This window comes from Aplidium turbinatum, chromosome 2, assembly GCF_918807975.1.
Source record: "Aplidium turbinatum chromosome 2, kaAplTurb1.1, whole genome shotgun sequence".
NCBI classification, from domain to species: domain Eukaryota; kingdom Metazoa; phylum Chordata; class Ascidiacea; order Aplousobranchia; family Polyclinidae; genus Aplidium; species Aplidium turbinatum.
In genome coordinates this window covers 46,379,558-46,386,096 of record NC_137473.1, presented here as the reverse complement: position 1 = coordinate 46,386,096, position 6,539 = coordinate 46,379,558, and positions in this window count along the sequence as shown.

Here is a 6,539-nt window from a genome sequence, read left to right as displayed (position 1 = left end):
ATCTTATGTTACAATTTTTCCACGAAGAGATTATGGTTTACCTAGGCGGGACAACCCACTTCACTGATTTTTCCTATGAAATGGACAGCTGAAGGGTTACTAAGAAGTTCAAAAATTAGCAGAACTGCACAACATTTTCTTTGCTTTTTGATAAATTTATTCTCATCAAACGAATTGTTATATTTGATTAAAATTTTGGGTGCTAGAAAATCTACAAAACCTCTCTGCAGCAGTGTCGTGTGAGGCTACCTACCGTTACTGGTGTTGCGTGAAGTCTACCCATGCATTATCATGACTTGAATACTATTAAATGAACATGATATCACATATTTCCTACATTTATTATGGCAATACACACCTTGTACACACGTGGGCAGGTCATATAAACTGCACTTGAGCATGCGACATTATGGTAGTAGACCTCAAGCTAAAGTTGCATTAAATTTTGTCATAACACTATGACCCTCCAGTTGTCCACCTTACATTTGAGTGAGCAATCCCCTACTTCTACCATCCCTAGGTTTACCGCTGTGACCACCCTTCAAAAAAAAAAAGTAAAACCAAAGTTATAATCCATTCATCACAACTTAAAATCCAACTCTAATGAGACGGATGAGGTTGGTGCAGTAGGCCTACCGGTCTTTGTAGTGTGCAAACCGTGCAATCGCACAGGGCCGCAAATTAGGGGCCCGCAATTTAAGTGGCGCAGCTGTCAAAAGGCCATCTGACACAAGGTGGGAGAGTAAAATTGACAGCGTTTGTCTTGCCAATACCAATCATTCAAACATCTCAGCTAGGAAGTAGCCTACCAACAAGAAAGCATAAAGACTCAGCTTTATTTCCGAAAAATGCCAAAGAAAGCATGGTCTTATCCTTTTGCTATGCCGCCCGGACAGCATCATTTTACAGTAATATTCATACACAAATTTTTGTTGAACATGCTCTCAGAATGCACCAAACTGAAAGTAATTTTTCAAAAATTTCTGGAGGAGGCCCAGACCCCTGCTGCTAGGTGTCGCCTTCGTCCGCCGGCCGTCAAAAAACTCTTTCCCTTTCAAAATACCTAGCTACGCTACTGAATGGGACCATTGTCGTTGGGGCCCGCAAAGCATATTACGCACAGGGCCCAAAACGCCCTATAAGACCGGCACTAGGTTGGTGCAATGTCAGCCTCTTGATATCGTGTTCTAGTTTGGATAGGAACAATCTTAAGTCTCCCCGTGTAAGTATGTTAAGACGGTTTCTTTAATTATCTAGAAGCGCAGTCACGGCACTAAAAGCACGCTCCACCAAGTAGGCCTATAAGTTGGAAAAGGCAATTATAAAAACTTTGACCGGATTCCACACGTGAGGGTATTTCTCCTTGATTTGGTTCTGTAGCCAGAACGATTGATACGAGATATTGAACTTCGATTTGAGTGCAAAATCGCTTTACAATGTCTTCAGTTCCTCCTCAAGAATTTCATGTTCGGAAATATCACAGAATGGGTCGATTATGCAGTCAGGGATTTCTAACTAGAATAGCCTACATCCTGGAATCGAACTCCGATGTCTTTGTGTACCGTACTTCTTGAAGATGATTGCTGTAGCCTACGTCTCTACATCAACATCAGATATGCCTATGTCACTGGTATCAAGTTGATGCAAGCTTGAGAATTGGAAAAATTCTCGTCTAGCAAAATGTCGTTGATACAGCACGAGCTTATTAGCCTACTGAACCCAGACAGTGCCGATTTCACCTTGAATAGATTTAGCCTACTTCGTTACCCTGAAGGGATAAACTCAATTCATTAAATTTGGAAAATATGTCTGACAAGTAGGCAGTATCATTTCTTCCAACCAGGGCGTCATTTGCAAGGCCAGAGTCACAACTCTGTAGAAATTCCACGACAATTTCAAACAGCGAATAAAATCGTGCAAGGCAATTTCTGACGAATGTTGAAAATTTCATGGTAACAAAATATCGCTAAAGAGGAAATATAAATTCAATTCAAGCAAAATGCTCACAAATACAGGAAAAAATCAAAAAATTTCGGAACACAATACGGCAAAAACCTTTGCAAAGATCATTCTAAAAAAAGAGAAATAAATGGATAACCGAAACAAAAGCAGACCAAGAATCATTGCGACAAGAAGTAGTCAAGTAGCCTATCCCTAAAAAGACCGAATGAAATTATGAAAGTGCGGAAGAAAAGGTTTGCGTATGTCAGTGCTAAGTTTTCATTGAAGACAGGAAGGGGAGGAAGACAAACACCTTCACGTGGTCTCCCCGTCAGTAACATACGAAACATAAATGAAACGTATGCGAAACGAAGCTTGTCAAACAAGAGCTAACGAGACTGTTCAGCGCAGGGTGGATAGGGCAATGCCCTTTTCAGGGCACGGCAGTGCTCGCACTGTCGAAAAGTGCCGACGACCCACCGTACTGCAGCTGAACACCGAGGGCATCACGGCCAGCAAGCTCAGCATCATCGAGCACCTGGCCACTAAGCATCAAGCCCTCATCATCCTCCTCCAGGAGACCCACTGCACATCTGTGGATAAGTTGGTACGGTAGCCTACTAACCAACTTCACACTCGCAGGCGCAACCTGCAGCAGGAAACACGGCCTCGCCACGTTTGTCCATGACCAGCTGAGCTGGTGCTTGGTTGATCAATCCCAAGCTCAATCGGAGATCGAGTGGCTTTGTGTAGATGTAGCAGGCTACAACATCGTCAATGTCTACAAGCCCCCACCTTCGCGGATAACATCAACAGCCATCCCAGTGTTCCTCCACCCCAGCCTCTACGCTGGCACCTTTAACTGCCACCACACTGACTGGGGCTACAACACCATCAATAACGACGGAGAAGTCTGGCCGCTTGGGCAACCAACAACAACCTCGCCCTCTTATACGATCCTAAGGCGCAGCGAGCTTCCTCTCCGGTCGTTGAAACACTGGCACGAACCCAGACCTGGCTTTCGCAAGTGATGATCCCGATGATCGCCAGCCGGACAGACGTGTGCTAGAGAAATTCCTCTGGTGAGTTTACCCCAGAGGAATTTGCCTCCGCCCTCCAGCACCTAAAGCCAGGCAAATCCCCGGGCCTTGACCACCTATGCCCGGAACTACAGTAATACTTCAAGCCGCCACCACTATGAGGTCTTGGTTAAAAGACTTCCTTTCCTGCTGCTTGCGTCACCTGAGCACCCCAAGAATCTGGAGAAGAGCCCTAGTGGTTGCAGTCCCAAAGCCGAAGAAGCCCCAGGGGATCTGAAGAGCTACCGTCCCATCTCTCTGCTCTGTATCCCCTTCAAGATACTCGAGAGACTTATCTACGCCCGTGTCAAACCGATAACAGATCCTCAGCTCCCTCGGGAACAAGCCGGCTTTCACCACAGAAGATCAACCGTAGTCCAGGTCACTCTGATGACATGATGGTCACTCTGATGACATGACATGATGACACTCTGATGACATCGAGGATAGCTTCTCGGCAAAAAAGAACGCTGGTGCCGTGTTTTTCTATCTCACGGCTGCCTACGACACTGTATGGCACAGCGGCCTTACTTGAAACTACTCCGTCTCCTTCCTGACAGGCACATGATCCATATGATTACGGAACTTGTGCACAACCGCAGCTTTACCCTTTCCACCGGTAGCGGCCGACGAAGTAGACTACGTCGACTCAGGAACGGCGTCTCACAAGGCTCTGTTCTGGCCCCCTCCTCTTTAACACTTCCATCTATGACCTGCCTGACACCATCTCCAGAAAGTATGCTTACGCAGACAACCTGGCTTTCCTACATCCAGCTGGAGATGGCCCACTCAGAAAATAAAGTAAGGTACTTGCAGCTAATGAGGCCCGCTAATTTTCAAACCTCAATATTTTTTTAAATACTGCATAGTTTTGAACAAAACTTGGAATACGGATACTTTGGGTCTATCTAAACAATATATCTGTGAAGCAAGTTTCTAAGTAAAAGGAGTTGTGAAATATAAAAAAAAATCTCAAGTAAGCCTTATTAGATGCATGTGTTGTGAATAAGGCCCGGATTGAATTTGCACTAAAAGTGATAGAAAAGGTGTGATTTTCAAAAGTGATTTTCACAATATCAACTCCAAAAAACAACTTCTAATCGGCAAAACAGGCACAGAACTAATAAGTAAATACACAGAGACAACTATTCCCTCCTAACTCATGCTCTATTTTTTTCAAAGCGACTTGGTATTTTTAGATGTGGTAGGAATACTAAAGTATTTTGATACTAAAATTATGATATTTCCATTGCAATAACAAATTGTATCAATGGTGTAACAAGAATTTTTTGGGTTACCGATACTCAAGTCTTTAACCCTCACTTTCTTAACCAGGGGTACACAATGGTACAATTTTCCTACCCCATGTGCCCATGAGCCTTATTACCAACATGGCAACATTAGCCTAGTCGTGATCATCATTATCAGTCTTGCTTCAATTAGAAAAAAAGTTCAAATTTATTGGTTTTACTGCATCAGCATGCACAATTGCACATATCTTTCACATAAAATGCAAAAAAACGGGAGTCAAAGCAGTTTATTAACTGCAGAGCTGTCTAAAATATGTGAAAATTAATAAAACAACTCAATTTCAGTTCCCCCAAACTGTAACTTTCCGTAACTCAAAAAGTTGTAAACTTTAGGCTGTGAAACTTTACCAGTCAGTCTCAATTCACCATAGCAGCAACCAGAGATTTCACTTTTGTTTAAAAGATTTGTAACAACGGAGATCCCGGGGGTGGCCCTTGTGACTAGCGGGCCTTATTAGCTGCAGGTGCCTTAAGTGGGCCCAGGCCCACGAGGCTCACGTGGTTCCTCCGTCCCTGTCTGTAAGTGTAGCCATTATTGGTTACCACGCGGCGCGCATAACTGTTTTTACCTGCCGGTACCGATTCATTTTTTTCGCGCGGTTTTCAAAATCAGCAGCTAATTTTCGCCCTCTAGGTCGAAATCTCATCATTGAACTTGAAAAAAACGTAGCCTTGGAACTCATCTAGTGTAGTCAAGTTTAAAAAAGTTGAGAAAATAAATTGATTCCGGTCACTCTAAAAGTAAGATTTTCCGAATTCATTAAGAATTAACCCTAACCCTATACTTTTTTTGAAAAGCTTTTGTGCACTGCAAAAATCAATTGAAAGACAAAAACATTGACTTCGATGGGCGTCGAACCGCACGTTGTCCTCACGAACATAAGGCAGAAGATGAAACCACAAAACTAAACACGCAAACGAAAAAAATGCTTGCATTGTAAAGGCTAATACAAATTCTATGCAAAGTAACAGAAAGTTCGTGGAAAAGAAAAATTTCGCCGCCCGGTCATCGAGCTGGACAAAGTGAAGTATCCGATTGTTGAAGTCTTGTTGCCGGGGAATTATTCCATCCATTAGATGCCGCTGAATAGAAAGCAGTCCTTTACGTGCGTTGCTCAAGCGTAGGCTACACCCCGAGAGTCGAACTTGCGCCGCTTGATCTTGAAGCTTCTTCGTTCCAGAAGTAGCTGACTTGATGACTGATGTAGTCTTTGATGTTGCTTTTTGTCTGTTGTGGAATCTAGATTCTTATGGTGCTATTTTAGTCGTATTGTTTATAATTGTACCGTATTATTCCTGTAACAGACAAGATAAAAATTTTCTTTTTTCCTCTCTCTCTATTGCACATTTTTTGCCTCTTTCGTACACTTGGACAGCCCCTTATGAATCGTCATTGCCATTTACCAGCAAGATTTATCTGATGACAGAAAGGAATTTCAGTAAGCTGGTCCTAAACTCATAAACCTTATCTTTTTTTCTGGGATAAAAACACTAAATGCTTGAATTTTAAATTGATAAACTAAAAACTAACTAAACTAAAAACTTTATGCAAAAGTGTAACTTCAAAATTTTGTGACACTGTTTTATTTTGAACATTCATTTCAATTTTTTATTTGGAAACATAAAATATTTTCTTATGAAATCACGTGCAAACTGCAAACCAAAAAGGCTCAACTCAAGCCCACTTGCCCAGCATTGAGCATTGTTGCCAGGTGGGAAATAGGATACCAAATTTTAAAATCGGGTGAAATTTAGAGGTCTGTGGTGTCAAGCTTTTTGATCTTAGAACCAGACAAACATTAGGGGAATTTTTTTCTTACATAATTTCCAACAGAAAGGCATTTTTAAGTCGTTTTAGCAAGAAATTGTGCTCAAGTTGAATTGGTGCTCCAGTTGTTTCAGGAACGAAGAGGCTACTGATTCTTAACTAATTCATCTACTTGTTTAAAGTATCAGGTTTGGTGACCGTGCTTAACTTTATTTATCAATGCATATATCGCAATATTAGATCCTTTTAGGCAGTGGCTATTTGACCGGCTCCGGTCTTTGAATCTGAAACACTATTTGACCGGTCATGACGTCACTACATAAGCACTTTTTTCTTTCAAAGCAAAAGACGATAAGCGCGTTAAGTTTTAAATTCAACACGTTTACTTCAACTGAGTCCGTGGCGCATACGTAACGTCTCGGGCTGCCATTTTAGAGGGAA